This window comes from Chinchilla lanigera, unplaced genomic scaffold (genome assembly GCF_000276665.1).
Source record: "Chinchilla lanigera isolate Chin_1 unplaced genomic scaffold, ChiLan1.0 scaffold00033, whole genome shotgun sequence".
In the NCBI taxonomy this organism is placed as follows: Eukaryota; Metazoa; Chordata; class Mammalia; order Rodentia; family Chinchillidae; genus Chinchilla; species Chinchilla lanigera.
The window spans coordinates 1,157,817-1,182,340 of NW_004955434.1; the positions used below are offsets into that span (position 1 = coordinate 1,157,817).

Consider the following 24,524-nt stretch of genomic DNA (forward strand, 5'->3'; position numbering starts at 1 on the left):
CACCTCTGAATGATTGTTACCTCTCAATAACATTAGACAATCAAGCCCACGCATATGATTACAGACAAACTATCTGTAACCCATAAGAATGTGATGTTGAGCTAATTGAATAATAATTTTAGAACCAGACACACTGTAAACTTCAGAGCCCTGGGGCAAAAGCTAATTAGTCCACTTATAGCATTTATGATGGGAACAAAAGATATAGAAAGAAAACGTAGGCAATAATGATAGAAATCTAAAGCACACTGGATTCACTAAGTTAACAAATGCTTATTGGGCAATTCTTATGTGTCAGGCACTGATTCTTGTGGTCTCTTTCCCCTCAAGAAAAATGTTAATGTAGATGGTTATGCATGTTTCTTGAGGGGGAAGAGACCACAAGAATTTGCATTTGTAATGAAATCTGCGCTATGAATACATACAAGGCAATATGCGGGATTCAAAGGGGTAGGCATCTACCACACGTGGTCAGAAGAGACTCTCAAAGGAAGTGGTGTCTAAACCAATATCTGAATGATAGGAAATAGTCTGAAAGTTTTGGACAGAAAAGATTCTGTGATGATTAATTTTGTGTGTCAACTTCTTTAGACGACAGTATTCAGGTATCTGGTAAGATAATGCAGTATTATACATTATCACAGATGCTTTTATGAAGGTATGCTTTTAGATGAGATGAACACTTAAATCAATAGGCCTCAAGTCAAGCAAATTACCCATCATAATATGAGGAAGCCTCATCAAATCATTTGAAGGCTTAGTAGGAAAAAAACTAAGAATGTAGGAATTCTGCTACCAGACAGCCTTCAGACCCAAACTACAGCTCTTCACTGATTCTCAAAACTTTCCTAACTTGATTCTTTAAAATAAATGTCTCTCAACATATACAGATGATCCCTGACTTACAATGTCTTGGCTTACAATTTTTCAACTTCACTAAGCTGTGAAAGTATACCTTTATGATCATTCTACTTTTCACTTTCAATAAATTAGATGGCATACTTAACAATTTTATTAAATAGGCTTTGTGTTAGATGATTTTACCCAACTGTACACTAATATAAGTGCTCCGAGTGTATTTGAGGTGGGCTAGGTCAACCTGTGATAGCCAGTAAGTTGGACATACCAAATTCATTTGACTTAGGATATTTTCAGCCTATAATGGATTTAACAGAAGGTAATCCACAGTAAATCAAGAAACACCTGGACACATCCTATTGGTTCCATTTCTCTGGAGAACCCAGACTAACATAAATCCTAAGCAGTGATCACATATGTCGGGGCCTGTGAAGCATGAGAGAAATTTCATGTACCTGATGTTCAGTCTGAGACATCAAGACTCACACTGAGTGGAGAGAGCAGGCAGGGCCAGACAGGGGAGGATCTTAAAGCTTGTGGAGGAATGTGATTTTATCTGTAAGTAGTGACAGCTGCTCTGCTGTCTCTCTAGCGCCCCCCGCCTTTTTCTGGCAGCACTGCGCTCTTTTGGAAACCTAGCCTCACTCACTCCAACCAAAGGACTCCACAAAGATGTGTCTCTTACTCCAACTCTGCACATGGTTGGGTATTTCTGGATTAATAACACAGACAACCCAACTGGAATTCTTACCTGGAATTTTTAAACTGAATTTGAATTAAAGAGAGGGAGTCATTAGTCATCTGCATGACAGGATGGAAGCCGTAGAACCGGTGAGCCATATGGGGAATATATCAGGTGGAGTGAAAGAGAATGAAGTCAGTAACAGAGAAAAATATCAGTGGGGAGGGAGCAGCAAACCTCGGCAGCACCTTAGTACCTTATTTCCCCTTTGTTCCTGAGGTCTGACTGCCTTCCGGCTCTGCTCACATTTTCGCTACTCAGTCCTTCCTTAGAATCTTGTGCTCCAGCATCCATGTTCACCTGGGCAGTGTGGGTTTCTGTTGCTTGAGATCAAAGGTCCTGACTAACACAGACCCTTCCAGGGATGTCTAAGAAGAGCAGTAATTTAATAGATTCTTGTTCTAGAAAGCTCATGGTGGTCCAGTTTGGAAAATGATTGAAGACATAGACTAGCAGAGGCAATTCTGGGCAACAAGGCAAGGCAGGAGGCATCACAACCCCAGACTTGAAATTATACTATAAAGCTACTGTGATAAAAACAGAATGGTACTGGCAAAAAAAAAAAGAGACCGAAAGATCAGTGGAACAGATTAGAAGATGCAGAAACAACTCCAGACATACTCAGCCATCTTATTTTTGACAAAGGTGCCAAAGACATACACTGGGAGAAAGATAGTCTCTTTCATAAATGGTGCTAGAAAAACTGGCTCTGCACATGTCAGAGATTAAAATTGGACCCATGTCTTTCACCATGTACTAAACTAATTTCAAAATGGATCAAATATCTAAATATTAAAGCAGAAATATTAAATCTGCTGGAAGATAGAATAGGTAAAATTCTTGAAGACATTGGTATAGACAAAGACTTGATGAATAAACTCTAATCACACAGCAACTATCACAAAGAATCAACAACTGGGATCTCATCTTATTAAAAAGCTTTTGTGCAGCAAGACAAACCACCAACGGAGTAAAGAGACAACCCACAATGTTGAGAAAAATGTTTGCCAGCTGTTACCCACACAAAAGATTACTATCAAGAACATATAAAGAACTCAAAAAACAAACCTCCAAAATTTAAAGACCCAATTTAAAAAATGGCCATCTGAGGCCATTACTTAGGCCATCTGAGATGAAGACACACTTCTCAGATGAAGAAATACAAACAACAAATAAAGAGATGAGAAAATATTCAACATCATTGATCATTCAAGAGATGCAAATTAAAAGAACACTGAGATTCCATCTCACCCCCAGAAAGAATGGCTAACAGCAAGAAATCAACCAATAGCAATGAGGGAGGGGCAGTGGGGAGAAAAGAATCCTTCTCCACTGTGGGTGGGAGTGTAGACTGGTGCAACCATTGTGAAAATCAACGTGAAAGTTCCCCCAAAAACCTAGGATTGAAAGTCCCATTTGACCCAGCTATTTCTCTGCTGGGTGTCTTCCCAGAAGAATTAAAAACATCATACCACAGCAATGTATGTGCACCCATGTTTCTAGCAGTACAATTTGTAATATCTAGATCTTCAAAACAACCCAAATGCCCATCAACTGAGGAATAAATAAAAAAAGATGTGGTCTTTTTATACAAGAGAGTACTACTCAGCCATAAAGAAGAATAAACTGGAGACTTTTATATTAAATGGATATAACTTGAGACCATACTCATCAGTGAAATAAACCAGATGCACATGTGCAAACATCACATTGTCTCCCTAGTGTGAGAAGCTGAAAGAGTAAAATTCAAAATGTACACTAGATAGTCTAAAATGGGAAGAAACTATTCAAAAGAAAAGAGAAACTGGAGTGGTGGAAAGGAGAAAAGAAGGAAGGGAAAAGCAAAAAAATATGTGTTTACAAGATAGTTAAGATAGTTACACTACTAATTCTCTTAGTTCATTGAAAAGAAATGTTTATGCTAATATTATCTGGACAATTAAATGCCTATATCTTGCACTCTAACTAATTTAAAGATAACAATATGCAATGTATTAACCATTGTTGCCCTCCTATTATCTTGTTTTGAAATTTGGGGGTTTTTTTCTTTTTAAAATAAAAAAAAATTTTAAAAAGAAAATGATTGAAACTGCAGGCAAGGAGGACATTTCAGCTTTTGTAGGAAAGGAAGCACGTGAGAGGCAGCCGTGCCTTGTGTTAAGAAAGTGGCAGAAGTGGGCATCTAAGAATAAGAACAATTTCTTGCACTTACTGTGTGCAGGAACCTTTCTAGGTAACGAATATAGCAGTGCACAAGCTCTTTGCTTAGAGATCTTCCATTACACTGGAAGAAAACAGACAATATATGACCTCATTCCTGGAAGTAAATGCTACAAAGATAAAACTGAGTAAGATAAAGTGATGGTGGGTGCTCTGATTTACACAGGGTGGGAAAAGAAAGGCCTCTGAACAGAAACCTGAGAAGGATGGAGGAATAATCTTTTACCACGTACAAGGTGGGCCGTGGAGGCATCAGAGACCTCTACGCTCTCTTTAGTAAGCGTGAGCCACTGATTACACACCCGGTTAAAGGCAGCTAATATGAGACAGAGAACAGACTCAAAGTTCACAGGAGAGACCCGGCAGGAGAGAGAAAGATTCATCAGCAAGTCTACGCTATGAAATGCCTTTGAACTGAAATGATACTACTTAAGGGATAACGTGAAATGAGGGCTTAGGGCTGAGTGCTGGTGTTCCACAAAATTTAGAGGTAGAAGGACTGCTGTGGCCTGTCCACTAGAGAGGGCCACTAAACAGAGCCTGGAAGAGATTGCCAATGAGCCGTTACAGAATCTGCCAAAGAAACCGAGGTGGTTTCTAGGGACAGACGGTTGGAATAGAGTCCAACTTGTGAATGTTAGTACCTATCTGAATGACACCAGGCACTTGTGCATGGGGGTGTGAGGACCCCCAGGGATGTCCTGACTACAGACAGGTTCAGGCATCCAGCATACAAGTGCAAAAACTGAGGTCAGTGTGAAGAGTGAAGAGGCTGAAGACACCAGTATAGGACCTCAGAAGGATGCAGTGGACGACGAAATGCACTAACGCAGCGTCCAGTCTCATTCATTTGCTCACCCTTGCAGCAACCACACTGGTTTATTGTCTCATTTTTGTACTCTCTAGAGACTGCATATAAACCCCTACGCTTGGGTGTTTCCTCAGTGTCCTCCTTTGGAGCCCCTCTCGGTTAGCACGTGATTTTCTTTGTTCTTTCTAATAAACTGTATTCAGTTCATTCCCCACTACCGTGTCCCTAGACTTTATATTTTGTCATCTTTAGGACAAAAACCCAGAGGGAGAAGAAAATTGGTTACATCTTTGGTGCCCAATGTGGAACACACTTCTCTATGGAGAGGTAAATGTGGCAGTCACAGCTGGACCTCATTTTCTTTCTCTATCCTTTTTACAGTCTCAAATATAGTGCAAGTTCGGCCACCAGATAAACACTACTAGAGCAGTGCCACTCTCAAAGCAGGAGACAGGTTCCCCAGCAGCCTTCTGGTTAATCCCTCACCGACACCCCAGGAGCATGGGAATGTTGGCCAGGCAGGGAGATGGATCCTTTCCGAGGCAGATCCCTGGATGCAAGGAATTGTTAAAAGCCAAGCTGACAACAGTGACACTCAGGCCAGGGCTGCTACTGGGTGAGTGCCCAAAGATCCTCTGGTGGAAGCCAGGTCCCAACAACCCACTGGGTATTCAGCAGAGAAACCTCCACTTGCTTACTGCATCCAGCCTGACCTCCTCCAAGAAGTGAGAGGTAAACTCTCTCAGTGCCCTCCAGCTACGCCCTGCCCAGGGTGACCTGAGACTCCTCCATCAGAGCCCTTTCATAAGCCTCCACTAAGGGCCAAGCCAGAGGTCTGGGCCTTTCTCTCTCCACTAGTATGGCAGACTCCCTCTTCTTCAGATGTCCTGATAGATTTATTGAACCAAGAGGTTAGGATCCTAGCCTACATTCTGTGCTCCCCTACTCCTTGATATCCCTGGTGCCTGGCCCCTGCCCTAAATTTCATAGTGCCAATACCTGGCAAGTAATCCCCTAAATCCCCTGAGAAAGGTTTGTTAGGACAAAAATCAGAGTTAAGGGAGAGTTCCTCAGGCTGTTTTATCATTCCGACACACTGGGAGCCAGCCTTGCCCTGCTCAGCATCTCCTCCAGTGCTTGGGGGCAGGGGCTAATTTTAGAATTCGCTGCATAAATGCCTACGTTCAGCAAATTGTTGGGGTGGGATTGCCTCTTAGATTTTAGCCAGGTGGGTTACTTCAGGGGTCGAAACAGACTTACCCTGAATCACGTCCTTCAGACCCCGGAAGAGGAACTGCTGCTTCTCTGGGCGGTGTCCTTAGCACCATCAGTATTCCTCTGTTCAGTGGCTGCTCTGTAAGGTAGTTAAGGATAGGCTGATGGGGGCTGGCATTTTTGATCCCTGGTTTCCAAGGATAATTATTTCCCAGCTAGGTCTTCTTTTCAAGGAAAGAGGGTAGCTTACTAGCTCAATAAAGCCCTAAACTCAGGCACCTCCTTGCTGCCCTCCCTCTGAGCCCGTCTTGCTAAGTGAGAGCTTTCCTTTGTCCTTTCTAATAAACTGTACTTAGTTCATTCCCCCACTGCTATGTCCCTAGACTTCATCATCTTCAACCTAGGAGGAGGCAAAAATTGGTTAAAAGATGTTGCCTCTGAATGGCTCAGAGACCTTGTGCCAGGAAATGGGTTGATGACTCCGTCCTCTAGTTGTCTCTTGGTGTTCTTGGGATACTTAGTTTGCAGATATGAAAATCCAAGGATGCCCAAGACTGTTATACAAAATGACATGGTATTTGCATATAACCTACACAATCCTCCAATATACTTTAAATCATCTCTAGATTACTTAAAATATCTAATACAGCATAAATGCTTTATGAATTGCTGTTATTCTGTGTTGCTTAGGGAATAATGGCAAGTAATAAAAGTCTGACATGTTCAGTAGTCACACAACAATTTTTGAATATTTTTAGTCCATGGATGTGGAACTCTTGGGTAGAGATGGCTGTGTATTCAATGGAGTGGGCAGAAAATGAGAAAGAAATCTGTGAAGGGTCAAGAGAAGTTCCAAGTAGTTGCAAAAATGGAATATACACTGAGACTTAGCATGTGCAAAGTTGCCGTTCTGTAACCCCCAGACTTAGTTAAGATCTGTGGCATGAAGTGATCAAGACCTTGAAGCTAAAAACAAACAAAATCAGGACTACAAGTTTAGTCCCTCTATTTACTAACTGTGTATTTGCCTAAATAAATGCCGCCCCCCGCCCCCTCCACCCCCAGCAGAAAACACCTGTGAACCAACCTTCCGCCACTGGAGCCAGACCTTCAGGGCATCTTTTGCCTGTGCTGTGCACCTCTGCCATCTGGTGGCCCACAATGGTAACTGCACCCATCTTGCCTGCAGGATCTCGCTTGGAGACACCAACTCAAGACGCTCTACTTACTGTCTTTAGGTCCCAGCATCTGACACGAAATTATGCAAAGAAAATAGCCTGGGCTTATTCAAATGTATGCCAGATGGTATCTGCGGCAGGTAAATGAATCAAAACCTGTAACAAGTTCCGTGGAAACAGTTTGAAATCTGACAGAGTGGAACACAGAATACAATGTAGGCAGAAAAAGAAAAGAGGAAAGATGATTCTTATAACCTAATGAACTCACGTGGCCTAGTGGATTCCATAACTCTGAAATCCAAGAAACAAAATGGAGAATTCTATATGTGCCACTGAGGACCACAGCTCTGGCTGACATCATTGTGATTATAATATTTAGTCTGGATTGCTGTTCTAAAAATTAAATACTTTTGCAAAACACCAATCCAGGGACTAACAGACAGTGAGAGCTCAGTCTTTGGTAGCTTTAACTAATATTTACAATAGAGATGACTCCAAGTTCGGAATTTTTTTTGTTAAGGCAAACTCTTAGCACATCATGTGTTTATGGTAAAAGATGCTAAAAATTAGGAGAGGGTCTAGATAGGCAAAAAAAATATGAGAAAAGTTGGAAGTGGGTGTTTTCATTTACAGAAAAGCTGTTTAAACTTTTTTAAGCTTTTAAAGTCTTTCCTATGGAGAATAATAAAAGGTCACTGTCTTGCCTCACATCTACTAAAGAGAAAAAATGCCAAATGTTTTGCCAGCAATTAATTATGAGCCAAAAATACCCCCTAAAAGTTTATAGATCCCTTTATGCTTAATCCTGTAAGTATGCATCTTTTCCACTCACATACAATAACTGGTTTATGATCTAATTGCCATCAAGCAAGTAGCATAATGTAACACACACTGGAGGCTCAGCATTGTTCCTGAGTCTAACATCATGAACATTCACCACCAGCACAGCTGGGAGGTTGGCCTTGGAGAGACGCAGCCCCTTCGGCTGGGCGAATGCAGAACCTTGATCCCCACCAGCATACTTTCCCCATCCCTGGGCACACAGATTAAGCTTTGAGTGGTCAGGAAGAGTCACTGATATTCACTGGGCTGATATTCTCTGGGTAAGACCACTATCCTCCTGGTTGTCGAATATCTCCTCTGTCAAATGCTTCATCTCAGTAGCATGTGCCTATTTCTGTAGGTCCTTCCTGTCTAGTCCATTCAGGCTGCCATGACAAATGGCCATAGATCAAATGCCTTGCAAACTATAGAAATTTATTTCTTATAGTTCTAGAGGCTGGAGAAGCCAAGGTCAAGGTGCCAGCAGATTTGGTCATTTCTCACTGTGTCCCTATGCAGTGAGAGAAGCTAGTTAATTCTCAGTGATCTCTTTTATAAGGCAAGTCCTCCATGACCTAACTACCTCCCAAAGGTCCCACCTTCTAATACACTGCTTTGGGGGTTAAGTTTCAAAAGATGATTTAGGGGGCACAAATATTAAGACCATAGCAATCTAGTCTTCTAATATTGCTAGTTTCACACTTCTGACCAAATACCCAAACCATCCTCCCCAGCCTGAAAGCCTATGTATATCCATATCTCTAGCTACTTTTCCCATACAAAGTCAGCAATCAGGTATATTGATTGCAGGATACCCACTGAGAAGATTTCTCCTCACTTGGTCCTTGAGGTTCAATACTGAATGAGGCTGCATATAATTTGCCATCTGTCCATTTTCTTAATCCAGTACACCAAATAAAACTCCTATGAATGAGAGCCAAGAGTTTCCTCTTCCACAATTAGACCATCCAGAAGCTACTGTGATGCCCTGTGCATGAGTTGAGGAAGAGACACCAGTGCCCCAAGTTTGATACGCCCTCCAGACCTGCTTGAGGCTGGTCCTGTGAATCATTTTCATTATACACATGACACTTTCTTGTGATTCAGTTGTTGTAACATGCCAAGTCCAAGGCATTTGATTTACGGCCATTTGTCATAGTCACTTGATAGCTTATGATCAGCTGAGCTTTCAATGATTCTAGTATCCCCCCCCCAACACACTGCCAGTCACCTCTGGGAAAACCTAGTCATCAGGTGGCTTCTTTGGTTTCATACAATAAATCCTGCCTTCTCTTCTGAGCTTGTTGACCCCTTCCTCTCTATACATTCACATTGGTTCTGATATCTTCACCTCATTTGCTAAAGGTTAACATTAAATTTAAGCTCCAAGGGGCCATTCAAGTAGCATATTGGGACCCTGCTCCATGCCAAGATCCTGAGTCTTGGGAGAGATCTGGGTGCTGTCAAAGCCCTTTCTGTACAGTATCTCTTGGTTCCAGGTGGCACATATTGGCTAGGTCCTGCAATTATTTTGGTGAATACCCATTCCTATTATGGGAAGTAAGAAACCTTCCCTCCTGAGCTGTGCTAAGATCTGGCCCTAGTTATTGGTCTGGAACAATGAAATGGAGGATCGGGGAAGAGGGTGGGAGGAAGACCTGTTGCCTCTGCCAGGCAGGAAAAAGTCAAAGAAAAATGCAGTGAGGTTTCAAGGTTCTCAGACAAATCCATGCAAATTTCCTCATTCTGAAGCCTTGATTTTAGCATAGGAATTGAGAGAAGACCGCAAATCCACATGTTCTGCCACCTTGTTATTACATCTTGGGCCTGACCTTCAGCACCGACTGTCCTACAGTGACGGGAGCCAAGACTTTTTATATGCTTCCAGGGAAGCCTTCCGGCTTTTATAGCACCACTTAATTTAATAATTGGCTGACCCTCATCTGTTCATGTCCTTCAAAGAAACTAAGGCAGGAATCCAGCCAACTCCATCATCTTTGTAATTACCACTGCCCCATACCACTCAGATGCTGAGCTTCTGAGCAATTCAATGCTTCTCCTTCTATTTCACCCTAACCCATCACACCGAGAGCCTGAGCAATTGTGAAGTTACAGAAGGAAAGGGGTTAACATCACCATCCTCAGCACCAGCCATCTCATCGGTGATTAACAGAGCTCAGATGCCTATTCAAAGGGTCTGCACTGCAGGGCTAAAGCTGGGGACTTGCATAGTTTGTGACCTAATTGAAAATGGCCATACTTCCAAAACTGTTATACAAATTTAATGCAATCCTGATCAAAATACCATTAGCATTACTAAAATTTATTTGGAAACAGAAGAGACCTAGAGTAGCAAAGGTAATCCTGGGCAAAAAAGGCAAGGCAGGAGGCATCACAATCCCTGACTTGAAACTATATTACAAAGCTACTATGATAAAATCAGTGCAGTACTTGTAGAAAAACCAGACCTGACGACAAATGAAACAGATTAGAAGATTTAGACACAACTACAAACACACTCAGCCACCTTATCTTTGACAAAGGGGACAAACATGTTCACTGGAGGAAAAATAGACTCTTTAATAAATGGTGCTGGAAATACTGGCTTGCCACATGCTGAAGACTAAAACTAGACCCATGTCTATCAACATACACTAAACTAAAGTCAAAATGGATCAAAGATCTAAATATTAAAAAAGAAACATTAAATCTACTGAAAGAAAAAGTAGGTAGAAATCTTGAAGACATAGGGGTAGGCAGAGAGTTCATGAACAAAAACCAAACTGCACAGGAAATACTGCAAAGAATCAACAACTGGGATCCCATCTTACTAAAAAGCTTTTGCACATCAAAAGGAATCAGCAACAGAGTGAAAAGAAAACCCACAGAGTAGTGAAAAATGTTGGCCAACTGTCCCTCAGACAAGGACTTCCATCTAGAACATATAAAGAATTTCTAAAAATCAGGCCCTCCAAATTCAAAGACCCAATCCAAAAATGGGTATCTGAGATGAATACACACTTCTCAGGTGAAGAAATACAAATGGCAAATAAATATATGAAAAAATGTTCAACATCACTGGTCATTTGAGAAATGCAAATTAAAACAGCACTGAGATTCCATCCAGAAGGAATGGCTATCATCAAGAAAGCAACCCATAACAAATGCTGGCAGGGCTGTTGGGAAAGAGGAACCTGTCTCCACTGTGGATGAGAATGCAGACTGGTGTAATCACTGTGGAAATTAGTGTGGAGATTCCTTTTAAAACCTAGGATTAGAGGATTCATTCAACCCAGCTATTCCCTTTCTGGGTATTTTCCCAGAAGAATTAAAAACATCATACCACAAGAATACATGTACACCCATATTTACAGCAGCACAATTTGTAAAAGCGAAATCTTGGAAACAACCCAAATACCCATCAACTGAGGAATGGATAAAAAAGATGCGGTATTTTTATACAATGAATGAAAAGATGCGGTATTTTTATACACCTATAAAGAAAGATAAACTCAAGACTTTTACAGGTAAATGGATGCAACTTCAGGCCATACTCATAAGTGAAATAAATCAGACTCAAATGTGTAAACACTGTATGGTCTCCCTAGTATAAGAAAATGAAAGAGTAAATAAGATTCAAAATCTACAATAGATTATGTGAACAGGAAAGAAACTGCTCAAAGGAAAAAACAACTGGGGTGGGGGAAAGGAGAAAAGAAGGAAGGGAAAGGAAAAAATATATATATGTATACACACAAGATGCTAAGATAATTATACTAATAATTTCTATTCATTGAAAGGAACAGTTTGTTCTTATACTGTTTGATCAGTTTTGCATGCCTGTAATCTTATAATCTGAGCAAATACTTTGAAGATAACAATACACAACATAATTACCATTGTTAATTTCCTTTTATCTTGTTTTGAAATTCTTTTTTTTTTTCTTTGTCTTTTTTGGGACAGGGTCTCACTATGCAGTTCACGCTGGCCTCAAACTCACAGGGATCCTCCTGCATCAGTCTCCCAAGTGCTGGGATTACAGGCGTGGGCCACCATGCCCAGCTGTTTTGTTTTGAAACTCTGTATCATTGTTTTTGTTTTTTGCTCTTTAAAATTAAAAAAAAAGGACTAAGGTACTGCAATAATCACTGTTATCCTTAGCCTTTATGGGTTAAATATGATATTCCTTGAATCCAGTTCCCCTCAGAAAGTCATGCTGACTTTTAATCCCCATTCTCAGATACCGTATTACAAAGCAGGACTGGGTAGAGATTTTTTAAGAGGTGATTAGAGTTCCGCCCTCATGAATTATTTCTTTCATGTGATTATTGAATCAATAGATTAATGGGTTATGTTGAACGTGAAACTGCTATAAAAGCCAGTTTGTCTAGGTTTCTCACACACTGCTTGTGTCTTTCTCTTTGTGCTGCCCTGGGACTCTTCAGCAAGAAGGCTATCACCAGATGCGGCCCCTAGACTGTGGACCAGAATGTAAGCCAAATAAACGTCTTCTCTTTACAACTTCCCTAGCCCATGGTATTGTGCTATTGGAGGGGCATCCTGCAAGGCTGGCTGAACTTCTCCACTGAATGAAATGGTCCACTAAGAAATACAGCTTTCTCAGACATGTTCATACGTATCAACTCTTTTATCATGTACTCAGAATATTCACAAATCAAGTGCAACATTCATCTCTCACCCTTGTCATTAATCTTACTTTGCACTTGGACGGTGCACAGAGGAAAATGCTAGACTTGGGAGTCTGAAAATCCAAGTTTCAGGTTCTGCTCATACGCTTCTTAGGAACCTCTGGGTCCACCACATAATTTTCAGTATTTTTTTAACCTGTAAGAACTAATTATCTCATTGTTTATTAAAAGGATAAACAAATCATATAATTTGTATACATGTAAATCCTATTCAGTGACCCTCCTTTGTCCTTGGGTTACAAGCTGAACTTCTCATGGCACTTGTGTGGAGGAGCACACCTCACTACTCCCCCGCCCTTCTCTTTCCATACTGACTTGTTTCTATTCACCAGACACACCAAGTTGTTTTTTCTTTTGTTTTTTTTTGCACTGGGAATCAAACTCGGGACCTTGCACTTGCCAGGCAGGCGCTGCGCCACTGAGCTATATCCCTGGCCCTGACACCCCAAGTTTACTCACAGCTCAAGAACTTTGCCCTTGTATCTTCCCTTATCTGTGATATTTTTCCTTCAGATCTTTTCAAGACTGGTTGGGTGATTTATCTCATGCACACAGGTCTCTCATCAAAGGTCCGTCCTCAGAAAGCCTTCTCTCACCTGCTCCATTCAGTATTGCTTTCTGTTGCATCATCTTGTATTTTCCTCATCTGAACTCATTTTGTTCAGTTGTTTCTCTTAACCACTGTCTCTGAGGGCAAAGGCCTTGTCTGGCTTATTGCTCTACCCAGTGTGCAGGCCGCGCCTGGGCTCTGGGAGGTGCTCACTCCACATGTGCGCTTTCTGTAATAAACATGCTTACATAAGGAGGCGAGCACCCGGGGGCCGGATGACAGTGACTGGCTGTGCCAAGAGAGCAGAAAAGCTGCACGAGTCACAGCGCGCTTTTCTCTTAGGGATGCTCTGAAGGCAGTGCCACTTTAGAAAAAAGCCAGGGATCGGCATGGCACAGGAAAGTACCTTAGTGAAGAGAAGTGTTGCGAACCCCACAGGGAGAGACGGAGCACTTCATAGCACCCATAAAAAGGCAACAATCACTGGAGACAAAAGCCAGATCCAGGTGAAACCACACGGAGCAGAGAAGGTGCAAAGTGTTACAAATCAGTTTCTGAAAGTGTGAGGGTGACAAGCCAAGGGATGGGTGTAGGAGGATCCACCCCAGCAGGAAGTGCACTGTAACTGAACACATGGCGACATTTGCTCAGCTTTATGAGTCGTTAACTCTTCCCCAGACAAGGCACCCCCTAACAGACGACATCTGGGCTAGGGATCCCCCCGCTACTTTCACGGACTGCTGAATTGGAAGCAAAATAAGCCTATGTATTGTTACCAACAGAATCACTCCCACCTGAGCATCACTCCCAATTCTTATCACACTTCATAAAGACCGTGGGAACTGGGTGGAGCATTAGTGAGACTGGAATGGTTGTCGTGTGCCATTGTTCTTATAAAACTACTCTGACAAGGCGAAAATATGAGAGATGTCTGGCATGTGGAAGCCAATCGGTATGATATTTTGAAAAGGTCTTTTGTAGATTATGTTGTAGACTTTACTGATTAAGGAAAATGCTGTTGATCATGTTCTTTAGTGATGATGTTTGCTTCTGTCTCAAGTTTGATTCATTCTCAGGCACTGGGAAAAATAGTGGTGGCACAGATGAAAGATTCAAAGCAGCACAGTTAGTTAATTTCTTCTGCTAGGACAAAACACCTAACACCCACAACTTATAGGAGGAGGGCTCAGGGGTAGAGTGCTTGCCTTTCAGGTACAAAGCCCTGGGTTCAATTCTCAGCACTGCCTAAATAAGTAAGTTTATTTTGGTTCACGGTTTCACAGTGCATGGCAAAGGACAGCTTCTCAACCCACAGCAGCCAGGAAGCAGAGCGAAAAGGGAGGTGTCGGGGACAAGAATACACCCTTCCAGGTCACATCCCCAAGTGACCCACTCCTCAAAACAGGAGCCAACAGCACATTCAGCTATGAACTCAGCAATGGACTGATCCACTGATAAGTGCGCAGCCACCATGAGCTAGTCACTTTCCAAAAGCTGCATCTCTACACACGTGAGATCTGGAAGACAGGGGCTCATCTTAGATCTAAACTGTAACTGTAACGGGACCTGCTTTTGACCCAGTCCTCCTCCTGTTAGGGCACACTTATAGAATAGCAGACTTCAAGGCATATTATAACAAAAGTTAGAAATCAGTTCACAGCCTGTGACTATGCTCATGCTCCCTGTCACGTAGCTCGCCTTGACTGTCTAGGCCCAGATGTCCCCCCTTAACAATGTGCAGGTCAAACTGACTGTGTCTGGCTTGTGTTTCAAAAATATGCAGTGATTCCAACTTGCTTCAAGGAATTCAGGGCCATCATGTTTGGGGGAAGACTGGCCAAGCTAAGGACACTTTCAACTCTACCTACTCTCCTCAGACCCCCTCCCTCCCAGAATGTTCCTGTACAAACCTTCCTGACAACATATGACGTAATTCTTGTATTCCATGTAACCAATCATGTAATAACCTGCTATCAGCTTTGTACTTCCCACTTGCACACCATATTTAAACTGAACTCCAACCTGGCTCTGGGCTGGTGATTTGAACCTCTGGGTTCCCCAGCTCACTAACATCATAAAAGTTGCCTTCTAACTCCTTGGTGCAAAGCCTTCCATTCGCTTTGATATTGGTTTTTTTCTGCTACATTTCCTAGACATGGTAATTGACTCTGCTGTTCCGGCACAGCCTGGTTTGATTCCCGAGCATATACAACCTATGCCAAGACAGCTTGATGCAGGTCATTTCCCTTCCATATTTCCAGTTGTTAGTTTCAGCCAGTCTTGGTAGCCTCAGGGCCTGTGCATATCTCTTCCTTCCCTTCACAGGGGACAGACTCTTCCCAAATCTTCATATGCCTGCTCCTTCTCACTGCCCCTGGCTTGACTCGGGTGTTTTCGACTCAATCAGCTCCTTGCACTGGAAAGTAAACTCCTAGAAGGTGGACACCTGTGTCTGTCTATTTACCCACTATGTCCTCCACTTCTGAAGCAATGCCTGCCCACAGTTAGGTACTCAATAAATACCACTTCATTCACAGATTAGCCTATAAAGTTCAGATTTCTTGCTGTTCTGTCTGATCTCAATTTTGCACTGCAAAGATCTCTGACATCCATACACTTTTGTCAAGTATCTGCTTAGCTTCAAGCTAAGAGTACTGTCTTCAACAGAGAAGAACTGGGTTTGAATTGACTCTGATATTTCTTGCTCTATGACCTTGGGCAAATGAAGCCTTGTTTACCTCCATTTTCTCAATTTTATAAATCATATCTTCCTCATAGTCTGATTTCAAAATTAACACACTCATCTAAAAGGCTTCATAGGGCACTTAATATGTTCTCAACCAAGACAACCGATAATATTATACATTACAGTCATTGCCGGCCAAGGATGTAGCTCAGCGGCCACAGCGGGCCTTGCAAGCGCGAGGACCTGAGTTCTATCCCCGGCACCAAAAATAAAAATAAAGTCAGTGCTATTATTGGTGATTTTAAAAAATCATGTATGCATTGCCCTAGGAACAGTGTGTGACTTAATGAGCTAACCAGGGGGTGGCTCCGGTTGGTCAAGCGCAAGGTCCACATCGTGCACCAGGCAGCCACTCTGGGTGAACCCTCCGGGGGAGGTCTGAAAGGCTGGGGAGCGCCTGGGCCAGCTGCTCTTACTGAGAGGAACTTGGTGGAGGGAGACGGAGTTTGGAAGTTCCAGGCAGAGCAAACGGATCCACGTACAGTCATCGCTTTCTTCATTTGGGAAACATTTTTCGAATCGTCTCTTACTGCAGGCACTGTGCTGAAGGCTGAGCTCAAATGACCACAATGGGCCCCTGTCCTAAAAGAGCTCAGGCAAGACGCGCCGGACCGCACAGGCGATGAGAACACATTAGAATGCAGACACCCCCGCGCATGCGCGGAGAACGGAGGCGCAGACCACCCAGCGGCTGCGGCGGACGTGGGAGGCGGGGCTGGGAGGCCGCCCCGGGCTCAACCACGGGGTGCGGCTGCACCGGGGAGTGACGAGAACGCCGGAACTCGAAAGGCAGGGGACTCCCGTAAATACTCATCTTAAATACACTCGTATTCACTCCTCTGGAAACCTAGACTAGTATAAAGGTAGAAATCTCTTCCTGTGGGAAAGAACATCGGCTTGGGAACCGAGGAACCGAGGAACACCCCCCCCCCAGGTTCCCTACAGAAGTGCAGCGCCTCCTTCATGGGTGCTGCGGCCCTGTGGCCGCCAGATGGCGCTGTCCCCTGGGCGAGTCGTGGCTAGTTAGCACGCGGGCGGGCTGCGGCGCGCAGCTTGGGTCCGGACGGGTGCCCCGCGGAAAGCACTTGGAGAACCACCACCGCAAGGGTCTAAGAGCTTGTAGGAAGCACAGGCGAAACAGGGCCAGAATTCTGAAAGGAGATCTTTCTATACAGGACCAGAATGTTGATTGAAAGGGTGCGGGGCGGGAGTAGGGCGCTCCGGGAAGGCAGATGGGCCCACAGACATTTTCCGATCGGTTCCTGTTACAGGCTCCGTGCTAAAGGCTGGCCCTGCCCTGAAGGAGCTCGCGCTGGAGAAAGCCATCCGCGGCGGCACGAAGCAAGGGACAGTCTTCCATGCCGGGAGGAAGCGAGCGAGGGCCGAGCACCAGGGGCATGCACGTGTTTTTCTGGATTTTATACATTGAATGCTAAGTAGGGGGTGAGGGGTAGCTCCGCGGTAGACTGCGTGTGCTGAGTTCTAGCCCCAGCACCAAAACTGAACGACAGAGCCTGACCTAACCATATGCGGTAGTGCAGCCTTCCCAGTACCTTGTGACACTGAGTTCTGAGTACTAACCGGCCTCTCGTCCCCAGCCCCATTCTTCGGGGCAGTGTCCTATACGCAGAGTGGGAGGTTTTTACACCCGCGATCTTCCAACAAGAACATAGCACGGAATGCAATGTAAGAACCCCACAATCTGAACAAGTAACATGCACATAAAGTAGAAGGACGTTTTTATGCCCTAACAGTGTCTCATTCGTACTCTGCCCGGTGCTGGAGCAGGCCCTTGTACTTTGTGTGTGCCTAATAAATGTCTGAAGTGAATTAAGTTACGCATACGACGTCTCATCTTGCGCAGAGACACACTCTACCAAGGTTACTCATTTGTTCTCATCTGGCTATATTTATCCAGTGAACTTTGAATCATTTATTATTTTTTAACGTAGCGACGGCTTCCCAGATAGCACACAGGTTCAGTAAATACAGATTTTTTTTCTTCTTTACCTCTGTCCCTTGTCTTCCTTGGATCGTTATCTTGTCAAAGATTAACCTGTGCTGAATTACCAAGTCTCATGTTTATTTCAGTGTCAGGGCTTGTCATGGCTATAGGTTATTTGTAGGGGTTGTTTCGTTTTGGGTTTGGTACTGGAGATCGAACTCAGGACCTCACACCTGCCAGGCGGGTGCTGTGCCACTGAGCTATGTCCTTGGCCCCTTTGAAAGAAAAATATGTATAAAATTTCTCGCAATCATTAGTTATCTTTCAACACCATCTATGGATCCTCTTTGGAACTAAATTAAAGTTCCCTACTTGTGTTTCCCTTCTTATCTACTTTCTTCTGTTGTGTTCCACTCACAAACTGAATACAGGTAAATCTCTTTCATGTTTCCAAAGGCCCAGGAACAGCCTGTGTTTTAGCCTGTAGAACACAGGCTAACACGGGGATGGGAGGAGGGAAGGATGGCTGAGAATCCACCACAGTGGTGTCCGGCCCTCACGAAGCTTCTCTGTGAACACCACAATGGAGTCCAAATAGAGCAGGGCGGACAGAGGATGGAGTAGACAAACGATAAGCAACCGGGACTCAGACCAAGCCTCAGTGGGGGGGCCGTGGGTCCCCGAGTCCTCTGCCCTCCCTCCCCGGCCCTGTCATGTCTCAGGCAAAATCCTTGCACTAGTCCTTAAAAGGAAGTACCAGAAAGAAAGAGTAGAAGCAGGCGTAAGAGAGAATTCGACTTCTTCAGGATGTAAGAACAAAAGCAAGTGAGTACGAACAAGCTAGAAACTCTTCTGGAAGGATGAAGTGTTCTCATCAACACACACACACACACATCGCACAACTCCCTCATCCTGGAGGGCCAAGCTCTGGGGCTGACTCACCACCCACGCCCTAAATAAACTACTTGACCTAATTCTGAGGAGGATTATTGTTAACCTTATTCACTCATGGATTATTCCTTTGTATGTGCAGTGGCCACTCATGACTCCAGGTGACAAAGGAACTAAAGCATTTTTCTTGACTTTAGATCTGTGGCATCAACTTCAAGCAGCCATGTTTGTGTTTAAAAGCCCAGTTAGAGACCAAACTCAATAGAATGCAACTCTAGGGTCCTCATCCAGGAATCACACCATTGAAAATATTTCCTGGGGGCTGGGGATATAGCCCAGCAGCACAGCACCTGCCTGGCAAAGTGAAAGGTCCTAAGTTCAATTCCCAGGACCAAAAAGAAAAGAAGGAAAGAAAGAAAAAGGAAAATATTTCCTCATTCCTGGACCAGGTTAGATAAATGAAAATTTGAAAATTTTTAAAATGTGGTAGCTATTTACAAACACTTTTTAAATTCAGTCTTTGGTTAAAAAAACAGTATGTGTCTTGCCTGGCAGATATAGAACAAAGGAACTTAGGAGCTTTCAAAATGATGACTCATGTGTAAACCCCAAACTTTTAAAACCTACTTCATTGGATCCTCATTTCCAGTGAGAAAAATCGGTTTTATTTCATGCATGAGGAAACGATCTGAGAAGCATGTCATCTGCTTATGCTCCCACAGAAAGCACTTAGAACTAGTAGAACTCAGTCCCCCTGAGTTATAGTATAAAGTTCTTACAAGTATATAAGAGCAAAATGTTGGCCTCACAAAGAAATATAGTCAATATTATTAAAAAATTCCCTCCAAGTTTATGCCAACTTTACATTCATTTATTACACAAAAAACTAAACACTTCGAATTTTGGCCTTCCAAAGAAAGACAATATAAAATGTGAAATTGAAACAAATCTGATGCTTTATGCAAAAACAATTAGCCAAAGCAATTTTTTTTTTTATTTTATAACTTCTCCTCCCTCTTCCTCTATGAGTTCTTTTCTTTGCTATGAATCAAGGATAGACAATCATTGTGGAAATCTTCAAGAAGGAAAAATAGACATGCACACACGCAGGAACATACACACAGGAACACAGAAGAAGACAGGCATAATGAAAGAAGCAAAATAAAATATTTTTTTAACTGTCATTATTGGGCCAGGGATATATCTCAGTGGCACAGTGCCTGGCTAGCAAGTGCAAGGTCCTGAGTTCAATTGCTGGTACCAAAAACAAAAAACAAAAAATTGTCATCATTTATGAGATGAAAGAAGACATTTCACTTATGAAACTAAACAAGGTGCTATAACAAAGGCATGGAGAATAATAAAAAAATTCTTAAAAACAAAGCATGACTAACACAATTAAAAATTCAAGCAGCCAGGCATGGTGGTGCAAGCCCTATAATCCCCGCACTCAGGAGGCTGAGGCAGGAGGATCATTGTGAGTTCAAGACCAGCCTGGTCTACAAAGTGACCTTAAGGCCAGCCTGAACTGCATTGCAAGACCCTGTCTCAAAAAGACAAAAAAAAAAAAAAAAGTTCAATTAAGGTTGGAGAATAAGAAGTAATTCTCCATAAATATAGAATTATAAAAGACAGATGCAGATTGGAAACAAAAGGCAAGAGGCTTGAAAAAGATATCAAAAATATCAAGCAACTAATAACAGTTCTACAAAAAGTAAACAAAATAGAAGCAGTAGTGAAGAAAGGGTAACAAAGGATGAGGGGTGAGGAGGAAAGGAGAGAGAGGGGTCGTGGGTACTAAGTTAGGGTCACACATAAGTAATAAGGTCCAGTATGTGACTGCACGGTAGAGTGACTATTGATGATCATAGTGTGAAGATAAGGTACTGTATATTTTCAGTCAACTAGAAGAAAAGATTTTAAATGTTTCCACCTTAACGACAAATGTTTGAGAAGACAGCTGTGTTTAACCTGTTTGAAACATTATACAGTGTGTACATGTGTCAAAACATGGCATGGTACACACTAATATCTACAATGTTTATGCTTTTGTATCCATTTAGAAAACAAATTTAAAGTAAAAAAAGAATAAAAAATATATTCCAGAATGGAAGAAAGTAAGCCTTCAGCTTGAAAGAGCTCACTGACAGGCTAATTTAAAGAAAGGAAAGAGACCTACTCATCAGAATATCATAATACAATATTTGAGAAACAAAGTAAAGATTCTAAACACTTTCAAAGAACAAAAACAAGTCACAAACAAAGAGTAGAGAGTGGAAAGGACATTTAATTCTCACCCAAAACAACAAGAAATGTTAAGAAAATTACTTAAAGCTACTTTAAAATGTTTAAAATGTTCAGAAACAATACACATCAAATTACAAATCAAGTCTAAAGATGAAATAGAGTGTTATGATATGCCAGGGTACCAAAAACTCACACGCCCTTTTTAAGGAGCTACTAGAAAGTGTTCTTCAGCCAAATAAAGAGATTATAATAACAAACAAAACAAAGCAACACAGGGTAGAGCAAATAGAGAGCCTACAGGGGCAGAGGCAAAGCATCAGAACTGGGCAGTGGCTGAAGACTGCCACGGTCCCTGACTGAGAGAGAAGATGTAAGACAACAACAGTCAGCACTGAGCAATACACTCAGGAAAACTCTTCTCTTCTCCCTTTCAGAGAGAGACTAAGATCGTCTACCACTAAAAGCCCCCATTAAAGAAATATCGAAAGATATTACTGATGCTGGAAAATGATCACAGAAGATAGGAGGAAATATGCAGGGAAGAGACAGAAAAGAAAGCGGCCACCAGGTTGGCAAATGCAAGCAAAAGTGACTGTGGGAATGAGGAATAATGGAGGCTAGTTGGGGAGGGACAAAGGAGATAGAGCTAAAACCCTGACAAAAACAATGTAGTCAAATAGAAATGATCAGAGATTCTGGATTTAGATGGGAGAGAATTGTCATTTAGTTGCTTTTGTTTTTGGTTTGGTTGTTGTTGTTGTTGTTGTTGTTTTGTTGTTTTGTTGTTTTGTGGCACTGGGGATGGACCAGGCTAGGCAAGTGCTCTACCGCTGAGCTATCCCCAGTCCTGTCGTATAGGTCTGTTAGATACACATATTTAGCTTTAATGGGTGAAAGTAAAATAATTAAATCTTTATACTGTCTTTGAAGTAAGTACTGCAATCAAGAGTAATCAAACAGTCCCAACCCAAAGGAAAATTATTCCTTATCAAATAATTCCAGCAAATGCATGTAGAATAAATTGGTCAGTATAAAGTCACCATTTTATGACCCTTCTTGAAAAAAAAAATTAGTGCAGGAAGGATTACCAAAGAGTGCTAAAGCCATTAATGAAAAAGTAGATGGGGAACTGATTATGTTTTAGAAACCAAGTATTACCCTACAAATTACCTGTAAGTCATAAGAAGAAAAACCAAATATTAAAATGAAAGCTTTGGATTCTCAGAGACATCCAGAAAGATGGCAGAGTGGTAAGCAGCAACAAATCAGCCTCTCCAAGATTCCCAATCCAGACACTGGAAAATAACAACTTGGGGAAGAGAAAAAGGAGGATCTCTGGGACCTAGGAAGGATTGGAAGGGAAAAGTAGGCCCTACAGAGACATCAAAGAGACAGACCTCAAAAGAATAAGGCAGGGGCAGTCTGTACATTTCTCTCCAACTCGTGCCTCATAGCATGAGAAAGAAAGATTAAATTAGAGGCACAGTGAAAGTGGGTGACTCCAGAGGCCTTCAGAGAGAAACGCACCAGTGGAGTGGAGCAGTGGGTGCCATGTACTACAACACCTGGTGAGTGACTCCAGTCCAAGCATCTGCTGTATCCACAGAACATACCAGTTTAGGGAGGGGCCAACTGAACACAGGACTCAGATCAGCCACGAGTTAGCTTTATCTCAGGGTTCCCAGTGTTAAACTCCCACAGCGACTGAGTGAGGGACACCAACAGGAGATGTGATGGCCAGGGAGCTGTGGTCAGGACAGCAAGAGACAATCAGTGTTAGAAGCTAAACTATTCACCCCAAAGCCCAGAGCCTGGGTTCAAGCTGAATTTCTATGGAACTGAAAATCCCAAAATGGGCACTCTGGCCTCATCCTATTGCTGATTTGCAGGGATTGACCAGCATGGATTTGGGCTCTGACTTGTCTACCAGCAAGAGCAGAATCACACCTTGAACTGAACACTACCACAACACTGTAGACCTGGGAAGATAACCACAGTCTTGAAATCACAGAGAATCTTCCTTTCATATTTTCTTCCTATTTGTTTGATTGCATATTTTTGAGGTTTTCTGTGAGGGTGAACGCTGTTCTTAGGGGTTTTTTTGTTGTGTATTTGTTTGTTTCTGTATACTTTCCTTCCCTCCTATCTTCTTTACCAGTGTCCCAAGGCTTGTGCAATCTTCCTTTGGCCTATGGCCTTGCTTCCAATCTCTTTTTCTCTTTCATTTCTCTATTTTTCTTTTTCTCCCTTTTAAATTTTCTCCACTTAGTGTAAAATCACCCTAAAGAGCGGACATTTACTGTATATAATTTTCTGACTTGTCATAGATTTTGTTATATAACTATAAATCTTGTACCTAGGGTTAAAGGTGGCAAATTATTAGTTATCATAATTTGTCATTTTCTAATCTGGTTTTTGTTTTGTTTTGTTTTGTTTTGTTTTGTTTTGTTTTGTTTCTGGTACCAGGAATTGACCTTGTGCTTGCCAGGCAGGCACTGTGCCACTGAGCTAAATCTCCAGCCCCCCAATCTGTGTTTGATGCTATTATTATCACTGATGGTGACATAGTTTTTGTGATCAATTGATCTTCCTTGTATGCCAACACCTAGATTGTCTACGGATAATAGGCAGGCATTTGTACCCCTGAGTTATATCCCCAGCCCCGTCTGGGGGTAATAAACAATACTACAGCCCAGTACCAAAGAACTGGGTAGTAGGCCAAACAGGATGCAACATTTTATCCCTAGTAAACAGAAAAGACAACCTTCTGAGATGGACTCAAAGGCCAAAGCCAACTATACATAGAAGACATATCTGAAAAGTATTCATTTCTTCAAGAGGTCTTGATACTAGTAATAAAGCTATCTACCACAAGCAATTGATAAGCTTCAACACAGAAAACAAAAGAACAAAAACTAAAATAAAAAAAAATTTTAAAAAAGAACAAAAACTAGAAAATGAAAAAATGTGAAACAAGAGGCAACCCAATACCCTCAAGTCACCCAAAGTAAATCCAGGGAGCTCTGAGGTAGAAGAAATCAAAAGCCACCTAGCTGAAATTTTGAAATGATAGTAGTGGAAGTAACAAAACAAATGGATAAGTCTCTTGACAAAACCAAAACAGAAATAATTGCACAGATAATTAAAGAGATGATTACCATAATGAAATAAATGGTTAGTGAAGCTAGAGTAGATACCAATTTTAACAAACAAAACAAAACAAAAAAAACAAACAAACAGAAACCAGAGGAGCTTAAGAAAGACATGGAAACCATGAAGGCCCAACATAGGAAAGAACTAGATTACATAAAACATATTCAAACAGATATCCAGAAGATTAAAATTTTTCTTGAAATTATACACAGCAGATAAGTGAGGCATGCAGATAAGTGAGGCATACAGTAAGTGAGGCATATAGCTATGATCAGAGAAAAACTACACCAAGGCCTAACATAGTTAAGATTCCAGAAATTCAGCACAAGAACTAAATATTAAAAACTGTTATAGAAAAAAATCACCTATAAAGGAAAACCTATCAGAATCACAGACTTTTCAGCAAAAACCCTTAAGTCAAGAAGAGCTTGGGCCGG

The 24,524-nt window shown here is 42.1% G+C and overlaps 1 pseudogene; it reads left to right on the top strand.

Annotated features, from left to right (window-relative positions):
* Positions 1-13,494: 13,494 nt before the first annotated feature.
* The window catches only part of LOC102006491, a 20,492-nt pseudogene continuing 9,462 nt past the window's right edge, over positions 13,495-24,524 (top strand).